Source organism: Xyrauchen texanus, chromosome 35 (assembly GCF_025860055.1).
Source record: "Xyrauchen texanus isolate HMW12.3.18 chromosome 35, RBS_HiC_50CHRs, whole genome shotgun sequence".
Taxonomy (NCBI): Eukaryota; Metazoa; Chordata; class Actinopteri; order Cypriniformes; family Catostomidae; genus Xyrauchen; species Xyrauchen texanus.
Window position 1 is genome coordinate 5,626,572 of NC_068310.1, and position 14,916 is coordinate 5,641,487.

At 36.0% G+C, this 14,916-nt stretch overlaps 1 protein-coding gene and 1 non-coding gene across 2 annotated transcripts in view; both read left to right on the forward strand.

The window, feature by feature from the left end:
- The first annotated feature begins 309 nt into the window (after positions 1–309).
- On the forward strand, positions 310–392 carry trnal-uaa (transfer RNA leucine (anticodon UAA)). The gene has a single exon. It is a non-coding gene; the product is annotated as a tRNA-Leu (tRNA).
- Positions 393–2,153: 1,761 nt separating this feature from the next.
- Positions 2,154–14,916, forward strand: part of LOC127628647 (utrophin-like) — a 353,825-nt gene continuing 341,062 nt past the window's right edge. Inside the window, exon 1 of the mRNA XM_052105413.1 lies at positions 2,154–2,421. The gene's annotated coding sequence lies outside the window, so the exon portion shown is untranslated. The remainder of the gene's footprint in view (positions 2,422–14,916) is intronic.

Genomic DNA, 14,916 nt, shown 5'->3' on the forward strand with positions numbered 1-14,916 from the left:
AAGTAGTTGGCAACACTGGAATATTGGCTTTATTGTAGAGAGGTTTCAACTAATTCGTGTGAAACACTCCCCATATGCGTCAGCAGAATGCAATATTAAGAGTGCTGCGTCGTAGGAGAACTAGTTATTTACATTTGATGGGCGCGGAAATAGCTAGCATGCTAGTCGGTCACTTCTGAAAACAATCAAAACTGCTCTGATACAATATCATTCGATACCAAATGTTTACCCATTAAAAGCCTGTATAATGTATTAAAGAAAAGTACATGTATTACAGTTGGAAGAACAGAGAATTAGAGTTGTGTATTCACCAGGATGGCCGAGTGGTTAAGGCGTTGGACTTAAGATCCAATGGACATATGTCCGCGTGGGTTCGAACCCCACTCCTGGTATACGTTTTCAAATTACATTTATGCTAGGATACAATATACTGTTACTTGCAGGACCCAGAAATAGAGCATACAAAAAGAAGAGTGACGGATAAACAAAAAACAAACAACAATTGTCATGCGGGTCGTTGAATGTTGTAGTTTCTAGATTATAGAATAGTTTATGTTGATTCATAGACAAATGAACAAAGATTAAACCGGTGGACGAAAACCGTCGTACACCTATGCTATTATTTATATTAAACCCGCTGCAAAACCTTGCTAGGTGCAAGAACAAATAAGTATAAGTACATTTTTAACCCTTAACATAGATGCTTTGTATCATTTTATACTGACTACTATTGGTAGATTTAAAGTAATACAAGTATTAAATGGTGCATGTTCTGTGGCTATTAAACGTCTTAAAGCTAATAGGCATTATTGGTTTAGAAATCTCGGTACACAGTAATATGGGCCAGGGATGTGTATATGTAAAGTGGGTATATATGTGTTTATATATATATATATATATATATATATATATATATATATATATATATATATATATATATATATACCTATTTATAATCTCATACATCTGACTGTATTGTGTTGTCTCGTTTTCTTTTTACAATTAATAAAATAATTGTAATACAAATCTAACTGAAACAATGCAGGTTTTGATTAACCAGAAATGATTTCCTGAAGGAATTACCAGAGTTTGCAAGAAAAACTTTAAAAAAGTAAAAAAAAAAAAAAAAAAAGATCCAGAAAAGAAGAGAAGATGAATATCCAATAGATTTTTAAGTAATGTTAACCTTTCGATACATTTACTTCACAACAATTTCACATTTTATATTTATTATTTTGATCCTGTAAATGTTCTCTTTTGAAATGTTATTATATAAAATAAAATTATTAATTATTTTAAACATTAAATATATGTATATTTCAAAATATCATAAATAAAAGTATACTGTATAATTATTTAAAGATTTTAGTTATTTAAAAATATTGATTATTATTCATTATTTTTATTAATTAATTGTATATTAAATATGCCATAGATTTTTATTTAATAATTTAATTATCTTTATTTATCTAATACAACAATATTTACAATATTAATATAACAATAATATTTATATTAAATAATGTAATACATTCATCAAAATTCCACCTCCATAGACACAACACGTTACATTATCACAGTTTCCACACCTGACATCCACATATTTTGCCAAACTGTACATCTCCTTTATTAAAACCAGTCAGTTTACTTTCGCTCTATATATTGTGTCTTAAATATAGTTTATTATTTATCTTACTATGTTTATTTTTATTGAATGCATTAAACACCAAGTCAAATTCCTTGTATGTGAAAACTTAGGCTACTTGGCAATAAAGTCAAGTCTGATTCTGTTTCTTAAATTCATTTAGATTATTTTAAATATCCATACAATTTCTATGGATTTTTAGAGTAGACTATATCTTTTGTGGAAATTATCCTTAAAAAAAAAAAAGAAGAAAAAAAAAAGAAAGAAAGTTTGCTTTAAGCATGAATGCGAATGTCGGCTCTGAATTAATTTAAGAACATTGTAGATAAGTTTGTTGGATTTCATACAGTAGCCTTGCAAGAAGCCACTGAAATTCCATACAATTCCTCACGAGGACGCGCTCGTCATTCAAACGCAACGCGCCTGGAGCGAGCGCATCTCGTGACGTCACAGGTCCATCATTTCTGCTGCTGTGAGTGGGCGGAGCGGCTGGCAGAGTTCGGGACGCGCGGTATAGACGCGTAAACACTCCTTTTGGTATTCATGAGTAAAGTAAACTTTGTGGCATTGCCGAACTAGAGTGAAATATATCAGCAGCGCCAAACAATCGACCCGGATAACTTTTAAATTTTCCGTAAGGAGTTTGCATCACTTCTCACAGCAAGAGCAGAGATCTGGAAGAGGAATATACGCGCTGGACGTCCTAACAAGAGTCATTAATTATTCAGTCATTCATGAGAGTCACTATACTGCACGGGGAGATTCATCGCGCAAAGGTGGGAGCTTCTGCTTGACTGCTACGTTTAGCTTTTATAAATCACTCAAAGCTTGTTTCAAAGACTTACTACAAGTTTGACAGTTTAGTTGAATTGTGGGGGTCTAAATATAACTAAACAAATTATCTTAAACTAAATATCTCAGTCAAAACAAATAAGCAGATGAGCGATAATGCATTTATTAAATGTGTCATGTCAAGTGGTTTTGTTTCTGTCCCTTGAAACATTAATTCATTCAAGAATTCATATGATCTTCAATTCAAGCTCTATGAAAAGTTTGATGCATAGAAACCAAATAAACAAACTGGTACTGGATTGTTAGGTTAAGGTTAGTTGTGTTTACTTGGTGTTGGTTGAGTTAGTTGCATTTGATATAGGTTGTGTTAGTCAGAGTTAAGGTTAGTTGTGATTGGTAGAGTTAAGGTTGATTGGGTTAGTTAGATTTAAGCTTTGTTGTGTTTGGTAGAGGTTGGTTTAGTTAAGAGTTAAGGTTGGTTGGGTTTAGTCAGTGTTGGTTTGGTTAGTTGTGTTTGATAGGGTGGTTGTGTTTAGTTAGTCCTGAGGCCTGTACATGAAGGTTTCTGAACTATATCAGGGTTTCAGGACTGGTTTCAGGTTGACAAATTCAAACCAATACAATCAGGGTTTATTGGTACCATGATGCAGTTCATCATCTTTCTCTGTTAACTCAGGCTTCGATCCTGACTTTAAGATTAGATTACTCATAATGAGCGAAGTTTGCAGTGCACAACCAATCATGTGAGAGAACGTGATTCACTTCTCTCAAGAGATTTAAGTCTGCTGAAAACTGATTATGAAAATAACAATTTAAATTAATTGCAAAAGACATTGTTTTAATATATATAAATAAATATATATATTAAAACAATTAAAGACAGTACACAACAAGAAGAAACAGCGGCTGCTAAGACAGCTCAAGAGGACAGCTGCAAACAAATTCTTAATGTGATATATATATATATAAACAGCTGGCATTTCAATGCGTAAGTGAATTCATATTCAGTAGGCCCACAACAAGAACACACAGGCTTATTAATTTTCAAAGTTTGAATTTATTTAAAATATAAACTATAGAGTGACTTGATTGCGCCAGAGATGTCATTTTGCTGCTTGGTTCAGCATCTGTTAGCGATCAGTAATCCAGAACAAAACCTGCTATGAAGCAGGTTAGCCATGTAGCGTAATTTGCTATGCTGATGAACACCGGTAAAAGCTGACCAACTTTCATTGTACCTAAATCCTGTACTTTAAAACGCTTCTACAGTCTCTATGCCTTCACTAAAATACCAGAAAATTTACTTTTTTATTTATTTTGAGGAATTTGATAATTTTCCATGGCACACCTGGCAATCTTTCACAGCACTCTAGTGGGCACAGTGGTTAGGAAACACTGGTTTAGGTAGCCAAATTCTATTACAGAAGATTTGTCTGACATCTCTCCATCTTTCCTGTATTCCTCATTCACTTACTTGGAGTGCGTGTGAAGGGTGGCGGGGAGTGGTGACAGCCGTTAATAGTTACACATATTTAAAATTAGAAATGAGTAAAGTTATAACTTGCATTTGAAGCAGGATATTTTGCATCCAATCACAGTAATGGTGTTAACAAATACAGTGCATCCGAAAAGTATTCACAGCGCTTCACCTTTTCCACATTTTGTTATGTTACAGCCTTATTCCAAAATTGATTAAATTCAGTATTTTCCTCAATTCTACAAACAATACCCCATAATGACAACGTGAAAGAAGTTTCACAAATTTATTAAAAATAAAAACCAAAAAAATCACATGTAAATAAGTATTCACAGCCTTTGCCATGACACTCAAAATTGAGCTCCGGTGCTTCCTGTTTCCACTGATCATCCTTGAGATGTTTCTACAACTTGATTGGAGTCCACCTGTGGTAAATTAAGTTGCAATAAGTTGATTGGACATGATTTGGAATGGCACACACCTGTCTATATAAGGTCCCACAGTTAACAGTGCATGTCAGAGCACAAACCAAGCCATGAAGTCCAAGGAATTGTCTGTAGACCTCCGAGACAGGATTGTATCGAGGCACAGATCTGGGGAAGGGTACAGACAAATTTCTGCAGCATTGAAGGTCCCAATGAGCGCAGTGGCCTCCATCATCCTTAAATGGAAGAAGTTTGGAACCACCAGGACTCTTCCTAGAGGTGCCTCCCCGCCAAACTGAGCAATCGGGGGAGAAGGGACCAAGAACCCGATGGTCACTCTGACAGAACTCAAGCATTTCTCTGTGGAGAGAGGAGAACCTTCGAGAAGAACAACCATCTCTGCAGCACTCCAACAATCAGGCCTGTATGGTAGAGTGGTCAGACGGAAGCCACTCCTCAGTAAAAGGCACATGACAGCCCACCTGGAGTTTGCCAAAAGGCACCTGAAGGACTCTCAGACCATGAGAAACAAAATTATCTGGTCTGATGAAACAAATATTGCAAGTGTCATGTCTGGAGGAAACCAGGCACCGCTTATCACCTGGTCAATACCATCCCTACAGTGATGCATGGTTGTGGCAGCATCATGCTGTGGGGGTGTTTTTCAGTGGCAGGAACTGTGAGATTAGTCAAGATTGAGGGAAAGATGAATGCAGCAATGTACAGAGACATCTTTGATGAAAACCTGCTCCAGATCGCTCTGGACCTCAGACTGGGGCAAAGATTCATCTTCCAGCAGGACAATGACCCTAAGCACACAGCCAAGATAACAAAGGAGTGGCTACGGGACAACTCTGTGAATGTCCTTGAGTGCCAGAGCCCAGACTTGAACCCGATTGAACATCTCTGGAGAGATCTGAAAATGGCTGTGCACCGACACTCCTCATCCAGCCTGATTGAGCTTGAGAGGTCCTACAAAGAAGAATGGGAGAAACTGCCCAAAAATAGGTGTGCCAAGCTTGTAGCATCATAAACAAAAAGACTTGAGGCTGTAAGTTGTGGCAAAGGTGCTTCAACAATGTATTGAGCAAAGGCTGTGAATACTTATGTACATGTGATTTTATTTATTTATTTATTTATTTTTTATTTTTTTATTTTTATACATTTGCAAAGATTTCTAACAAACTTCTTTCACATTGTCATTATGGGGTATTGTTTGTAGAATTTTGAGGAAAATAATGAATTGAATCCATTTTAGAATAAGACTGTAACATAACAAAATGTGGAAAAAGTGAAGCGCTGTAAATTCTTTCCAGATGCACTGTAAATCAGACGATGCACAAGCAATTTAGTGATTTCCCCACAGTTGTGGTCTTGACCGGTCTTTAAATAAAATCCTGAGTCCTCATTGTCTGAGACAGAGACAAGACAGAGTAAAAATGTGTTTGATTCCAAGACGAGAACGAGACCTTCAAAAAGTGGCCTTGAGACCGGTCTAGAGACCAAGACCAATCTGGAGTACTACAACACTGGGTGGTTGGGTTAGTTAGTGTTAGTGTTGTTTGTTTTTACTTAGTGTTGGTTGGGTTAGAATTAAGCTTGATTGTGTTTGATGGAGGTTTGGTCGGTTAGAGTTGAGGTTAGTTGTGTTTGCTTGAGGGTGGTTTAGTTAAGAGTTAATGTGGGTTGTGTTTGATGGAGGTTGGGTTAATTAGAGTTAAGCTTTGTTGTGTTTGGAAGAGTTAGGGTTGGTTGGGATGGTTAGAGTTATGGTTAGTTGTGTTTGATAGAGGTTGGGTTAGTTAAGGTTAGTTGTCTTTGGTAGAGTTAGGTTTGGTTGGGTTAAAGTAAAGCTTTGTTATATTTGGTAGAGGTTGCTTTATTTTGATTATAGATTAGTTGTGTTTGATGGAGTTTGGGATGGTTAGAGTTAAGTTTAGTTGTGTTTGAGTTAGGGTTGAGGCCTGTTGCATGAAGTCTGTTTCAGTGGTTACCCAGGTAAGTTTGAGTGTAGTTTGAGCAAACAGTTTTTTCAGTCTCAAGAAGGCGCATACATTTTTCCGGTGTTTATGCAACAGCAGATTACTGTACATGGCTAACCTGCTCCAGGGCAGGATTTATTTTGGGTTACAGATTGCAAATAGATGCTCAACCAAATAGCTATGAGTAAAAAGAAGTCTCTGATACAATGAAGTCACTCCTGCTGGATCTCACACACCTTTGCAGAGAAATGTATATATTTAGTACATTTAAATTGATATTATGATTTAATATCTTAGAGTTATATATTAAGAGAAAATATCAAATGGTTTATTTGAGAGATCGGGGAACATTGTATCATTTGTACAGCACATTAAAATGTATTATAGAGATTCTTTGCATTTCTTTACATACTGTAACTGTATGCAGTGTGTGATGCTGAGAACCTTGGAAAAAATACTGTTCACAAAACTGTACGGTGATTCTCACATTTAGTACATCTATTTTAACTAGTTTTTCTTTGCTTTATAAAGACGTTTTATTTGGTTTTCACAGTTTTGATAATTTAAGTTAATATTTTCTGATTAATCTGTTTATTTTTCTTGCCAAGTTTTTTTATACATAAGTGTACAGTTATGTCTATAAAGCCCGTATTTGTACTTTTTTAAAAATATTTTTTAAACACTCTTTGCACCTCCAACAACTCCAAAGCATTGAAAAGCATTGCACTATGTAATGAATATAATGTCTTGTCATTATTGTAAAATATGTCTGTAGTATTGTGTACTATGTATACCCCTGGCTTGTTTAAAAAAAAAAAAAAAAAATGTCTGGCGCAGGTGTAGATTGACGGGTCGTTAAACAAGCCCTCATAATGTATTTCCATCTGATTGACAAATTTACTTGTGAAATGAATTGCTGTGAACTGTATGCCAATGACTGACTTATGATCAATAATATGGTAGTAAACTATACATTGTATTCTAAAGCCGCTTTTGAATGGTCTTATCAATGATTAACTCTTCTGCCACAAGAATGTAAAGCATTTTAATTATCTGAATATTTTTTATTATATATATATATATATATATATATATATATATATATATAATTTTTGAATATTTAAAGATAACTATCTATAATTATTTCATCATTATATATTGAATTACTGTCATATGAGGGGCTTTCTCAGCAAATATTTAATTAATTAATCGGGACACCATGTAATTAATTAGATTAAACATTTTAATCTATTGACAGACCTATTAATAATATAAACAATGGTAATGCACCGTGAAATAAACTACTGGTTAATGTATATTTTACGGTGAATTTCTGCAACCATAGCAGTCAGTCTTTTGCAGTAAATTTTACAGGATTTTTTTTTACAGTGGCAAACATCACTTATTCATGTGCACGAGCTTCAGAGTTAATCATGAACTCAGGATTTCTCAGAACTCTTGAGTTGACAGAGTAGCGAGCGTCTTGGGATCGCTGAACCCAATCTAAAGTGGTTTGGTTCTATCTGGTTTTCTCAACCTGAAACTTACTCTGAAACTCTTTGTTCAACTAGCTTTGTGCAACAGGCTTCTGGTCGGGTTAGTAAGAGGATGTGTTTGTTAGTTTTATAGGGTTGATTGGGTTGGTAAGAGTTAAGATTAGTTGGTTGGGTTAGATGGAATAAAGGGTTAAAGTTAGCTCTCTTTCTTTGTTTTATGCAGGCAACAATTAGTCACAGATGACATCTTTAATGGCTTTATACTCTAGGTGATGGTCTTTGTAGCAGCTTTTCTCCAGAACTCAACAATCTTGCTATTGACCATTTCATCTAATTTACACAAGCATACATGCACATTTCCATATTTGTATGAATGTTTGATTTCAGATCATATGCAATCTTTTTTGGGTAGGAGATTTGATAAGAAAACTAAGAAAATGAACTTTTCGTTGCAGGAGTCTAAAGTTAGACCTTTACATCACGCTGTAATGCTAATGCATGCCAACATGTATACTTCTAAAGCTCAAGCAAATTCTTTCTTTAGTCTGTAAATTATCAAAATAAAATAATTCCACTTGCGATTTACTGCTCTGATAAGTGTAATCGCCTGTTCCCATTCAAACCAATGTCCCACTTTAACATGGGAAACCAAATGTTACCCTGTGGAGCTGTTAAAATTACTCTTAAACTGTCAAATTCATGACGTCAATGAAACAAAATGGGTTATTAATGATACCAAATTTTTTATAATGTGTAAAACGTCTTTTCTTTCCAATTCAAATTGCTGAAAAGTGAAGTCATATTATTCACATCCCCAGTAAACACGATCCACACAGTGACATTCATTGGCTAGGCATCAGCCAATAAAAAGGCTTAATTGCCCCGTCCCCCACCGAACACTGGTCTTGCTCTCTCGCATAAGGATTTTATAAGTGCACAAGTGAGTTTTGCTTCAGGTTTTTCGCAAAAGTAGTTGCAAAGCCATGAAGATTTAAATTTGCAGTGCCAGATTTGAGAGGATGTAAGTGCTGATTTGTGGATGTACTGTGAAAATGAATTAAAGTATAAAAGTTAATGTGTAATACAAGTTTGTGTCTATAGTTTTATTTATGTGAATTACATTTTACACATTTATGACTTCTTGTCTGCAATTGCGAATTCAAAACACAGGCTTTGAATTATTGTCTGTGAGTGCAGATTGCAACATTGAACTTCGGTGATGTCAATGTAAATTTCAACTTACGAGTACATATATTTATTGTACAAGTTCTCAAATCCAAATATGTAAGCTCTCGTGTTTTGCTAGTGATTTACCTTCATAGTGGAGGTTTGGTGTTGCTGGACCCTTTATCAGTGACTGTGAATTGAAGGAAAGAATGTGGGGGGAGCTTGAGAATGTATGGATCATCACCTATTTGGCCAGGTGACAGCTCCTGTTACAATTTGACACACACACACACACACACACACACACACACACACACACAGGACCTTTCTCGTGAAGTTTTCGGTCCTACCCTCAGTTTGCATTGTGATGGGCATTCTCCTGTAGGGGCAATTCATGCAGTGATAACATCTTTCTCTTGTCTGTGTGTAACTTAGTTCAATGGAAAGGAGGAGGCGAGAACCGGCTTGTCAATATAAAAAACAGTTTTAATGAAAAACTTAAAAAGACACAAACACACACATGACTGACATGTCTGTAAACAATCTGTCTCTCTCGTCGCACCACGTTGGCCTTTATCCCTCTCGGAGTCTTAATTAGCCTGATAAGGGACCGGGTGTGTATAATCAAAACCCGGCCCCAGCCTCCGCCCTGCCACACTGTGCATCTGTTTGTTGGTGCTGTAATGTCGATGTTTTTACCTGACCTGTTGATCTCACTAAAGGGTTTTCCTGATCCAGGTCACAGTTAGGCATCGCTCACTCTCATCGCCACACACCGTACTGTACTTGGGTCAATACTAAAATAAAATGATACCAGTGTTTCGGTAGTACAGGAAACCAACTTCATCCGATAGCAGTGCGCAGTCTGGCTGACACATGACTGTTTTAGCCCTCTGGGGTCTGAGGGTATTTTGGGCCCTGGAGAAGTTTTGAAATACCTTGACATTTGTGCTTTTTCAGTTTTTTAAAAACATATTAATGGCTAAAGTCTGATAACACTGTATTCAGCACAAACTGTGCTAAAATAATACGTGAGCAACGTGTGTACATGTTTGTATTTTTGAGAAAATAACATTTATGCATGGTTTTTGAAAAAACTAAAATTTTAAGTAATTGAAATAAGGTCATATAACACATACTAAACATTTTTACACAAGACTTTTGAGAACTGGATCTTTAGCCTAGAGTTTTTGCTACAAAATGACGTGAAAACCATCCTGATCACTCATTCATACAAAACAATATAGTCATTTAACTTTTGTAAGACAATGTTAGTGTTGAAAGGTCATATGCGAGGAGGTGTGAATGATCATGAATATGGATTGTAATTTACACATGAGAGACAAAGACACCTCCCCTGGGCCTATTAATGAGGGATATAGAATGAATGTGAGGAGACTTAATGAGTTTTAAGTTAAAAGAAGAAGTCTGACTATATATTTTCTTTACATAAAGAATTTACTTAATTTTAGACCTACACTACGTTAGAAGAAGTCTCTTCTGCTCACCAAGACTGGATTTTTTTTATCCAAAATACAGAAACAACATTGATATTCTGAACTCTTTTTACAATTTAAAAGAACAGTTTTGTATTTAAATATATTGTAAAATGCAATTTGTGATCAAAGCTGAATTTTCAGCATCATTACTGCAGTCTTCAGTGTCACATGATCCTTCAGAAATGATTATAATATGCTGATTTTCTAATATGGGCATATTTAAAGTGCATTTTACTAATTTAACCCTAACACATATTTGCAAGCACAAGCTTTGTTGATGATAATGAGGCATTTTAAACACTAGATAAAATATAATCTAAACATTCATATTATTTTTATGTCATATTACATATCATATTTATATTATACAGCATACAATTTAAATACCTGCTTTAGCCGAAACAGCATTTAAATGTAACTAAAACTTGCTAATTATGACATATTTCAAATTTCAATACTCTGAATCCTTGCTGGCAAGGAAACTGTCCCAATAGTAAAATATGTACATGTTTATATAAAATAGCATGTCAGCTAATGAAAACTATTAACTTATTCGTCCGAAATTGTATCCTCGGCTGGATCAAGTCTCTCTTCAAAATACAAACGTTCATCAGAGTCCCACTCTTCTTCTGAGGAAAATGTTAACTCTTCCATACTATCCTGGAGCTTTCTCGCCTGTTTATCGTTGCAAACACGCAGAAAAATGAATGAAATGTGTTTACAACCTCACTGTCAGGGGCGTGTACTATTTGCATTGATCGTCTCAGCACATTAGCGTATGAATGGTGTGCTCTGCTGGTGGGTGTGATCACATTACAGGTAATTAGATAGACCAGTAAAAACTGTACATCACTTTGTTTCAAACCGATTGTATTGCAGGAGAATATTTTGTAAATTTGAATTGTTTTATTTAAAAGTAGAAATCTTAAGCTTTCTTTAGACACATGTTTCATGTTTGTGTGATAAGTATTCGCAGAGTTTCAGTTCATTTTAGTGATGTGTTTCTGAAATATGCTCGTGAACACAGAGACTGCTTACAGCTCACCCTTTTTATTTTCTTTATTTTACAAAAGCACAATATTTTGTTGTTATTGTGAGTGTACACAAATAAAAGTAGACCATTTGTAGTCTCTAATGATGTCTTACACTTATCTGTATACCCAAAAATGATGGAGTATTTTAAGTTGTTAAAATACTTTCCCGGACTTTCAGTTTCATCATACCACGGTGGTGGAATGACCTTCCCAACACAATCCGGGAAGCTAACTCACTCTCTATCTTCAAAAAACGGCTAAAAACACATCTTTTCCAAAAGCACTTAACCGGTCACTAAAAAAAAAAAAGAATTATTATTTACATTTCTTGTTGCACTTAAATCTGTTTGGTGTACTATTCTGATGATAGTGAAACTTTGTAATATGGCATTTTTGTCTCCCTAAGATGATTCGCTGATGTTCTTCCTCTTTTGTAAGTCGCTTTGGATAAAAGCGTCTGCCAAATGAATAAATGTAAATGTAAATGTAAGTTGTTTCTGCTGTAATGACGAAAATATCCAGCAGGACGCGCCGGCGTCGACCCCAGAGGGTTAAAATGCTCATTTTGAGCACATGCCATGTTACTCCTTAAAATCGTGACATGTCCTAGTGTGATTTATTAAACCGCTAAAGGCTGCAATCTTAGTGTGGAATAGTTGCGTACTTTAAATCAGACCGCTCATACATATTGAAAATCATTCACAACATGTTGTATCAGATGACAGAGCAGAGCACTAATCTACAGTGAACCAAGCAGCACATGTACACTATATATTTATATAATTAAATCACTGCATTTTCGCTTTTTTACGATTAACATTTTTATTAAAACTTGGAAAAACTAAACATAAATACACAAAATCAACTTTTACCACCACTCCTCCTCCCCATCCCCAACCCCACTCTGAAACCCAACAAACACCCCTATGCAAGGTTTTTCCTGGCTCAAAATGAGGTGGAGGTGGTACCATAATGATCAAAAAGTGACTTTGGCTTTGCATTAATACAATCCTAATGACCTGGTAACTGAATAATAGTGTTAATTTTGTCATCTGTTTTTTAATTTAGTCTTAGTAATGTGTCAAATGTCCTTTTTAGATTTATCATATTTAGTCAACCTTATCCTATTTGGTTTTTGTCAAGTTTTAGTTGACAAAGTCTGGGCATTTTAATGTAGTTTTAGTCAATGAAAGCTGTTGACATTTTAGTCATATTTTAGTAACATTTAGTCATATTGACATTTTAGTCACTGAACACTGTAAAGATTATTAGCCATAAGAATATTATTGATAAGCATTTGTCAATCTAGTATATATTTATATATTGGATTTGTATAGACCAATATACACACATTTTGTTGTTGTCATTTTAGTGTTATTTTTCAAATAAGTTTATTCTTATTATGATGATCTCATGAAGATGAGGTTGTGAGCTGCAGACAGCGGGAGTGAGAGACAAGCATTTCCGTGTTTGAGTGCGCATGCGGAACTTTAAATTTCTCCTGGTCTTGACTCCCGCTCAGATTGGGTCTCTTCCACGACTGGTTGAATTGACTCTGACCGCACAGAGAATGACAGTTTTGGAGTTTGTGTTTATTTACATGGCATGCTCCTATATTATATGAACTTTAATTAAGAATTAAATAATGATATATCGCCAAGCTGTGATCTGTGTTTCTATCAGACACTCGAGCTGCAGCGCTTCTCTCCTCTCATGTGTCATCATTATAGTTTTATATGATCTCAAGTTACGTTAAATGACATCAAGTGACTATTCGACAACAGAATGTTTTTGCAGTTACAAATTGCAATACACCGAGTGCAACACTTGTTAGTGTTTCCTATGAAGACAGAGGCGGCCGCCTAGTAAATCTCTATGCAGGAAACAGCCTGCTCTGGTCTTACATGAAAACATATAAAGGAAAACCAAAACCAAACAACTAATAGAGGAAAAAAAATCATATATAAAAATCACACACGCACACTGACCCCTCTCTCTCCACTATTCCAATTGAGAACCCTCCAAGAACATTAAATATCCACCCCATTTTCCTAAAAACAAATCCATATTCCCTAATCTTCTATAAGACCCCTTCCTCTAAGGCTGCCACTCTCCCCATCTCCAAGCACCAATCTTGAAACGGGGTTGCTCCAACCGACTTCTACCCTCTCAAAATCACCTGTCTGTCGACCATAACAAAGGTTAGGACCCAATCCTCCACATATTTATTCTCCACATTTATTTCTGCCCCATCTCCCAAAATACAGAGTCTGGGGCAAAACGAAAAACAAGTGCCCAAGACGTCACATACAAAATTCTGAACTCTCAACCAAAACCCTTGGATCACCCCCAAAAAACATGGTTTGTATCTCCATCCTCCGATTGGCATCGCCAGCAGGTAGGTGTGTTTTTAAGACCAAGCCTATACAGTCTAGAGGGGGTACAAAAGAATCTATGTAAAATCTTGAACTGAATAAGGCAAACCCTTGCATCTCTAGATACAGACTAGACATTTTTTTTAGAGTCCTAGCCCACACTCCCCCCTCCTATACCAAGTTTAAATCTTTCTCCCATAATCTCTTCAGCGAAGTTGAAGTTGAAGCAGGGAGTAATACACTGATGCCTCATGACCTTTTCCAAAAGCAGTAATTACCTCTCCCAAAGCATCAGCCGCTTTATGGGGGGTGTGAGCTACTCCCAAAAACAGTACAGAGCATGTGGCTCAGTTGTAAATATCTATAAAACTGAGATCTGTGAATCAAAAATGATGACCTTAATTCTCAAAAGATTGGAACACTCCACTCTTGTACAGGTCGCCGAGTGTAGTAACCTCCCCTCACAATCCACTCTGACCAACCAAAAGGGGACTCGTTGATACATAATTTGGGGATCAGCTATAAGCTTGAGGCAACATTTAAATAAATGAATTAAATACTCTGGCAACTCTTGTCCAAATCACGTGCATATGTGTGACCTAACTTCTCAGGATAGTTTGATAGGCTTTTGTAAAGGGATTAATGGAAAGGAGGAGGCGAGAACCGGCTTGACGATATAAATAATAGTTTTAATGATAAACTTAAACAAAAGACACAAACACACACATGACAGAGCAGCTACCCGTAAACGATCTCTCTCTGTTGCACCACTACCTTTATCCCGCTCTGAGGCTTAATTAGCCTGATAAGGGACCGGGTGTATATAATCACGACCCGGTCCGGCCCTCTGCCCTGTCACAGCTTCGTAATAGTGAAATAGGGGCAAGGACATCCTGTTCAATATAAAACAAGGGAGGGGCTATTTCTGGTGGAAGCAACCAATGAACCAAATGCTTGAGACCGAACGCATAATAATAAAACAAAATCTTGTGTAGGCCTAGCCCACAATTGGCCTATGTAATTT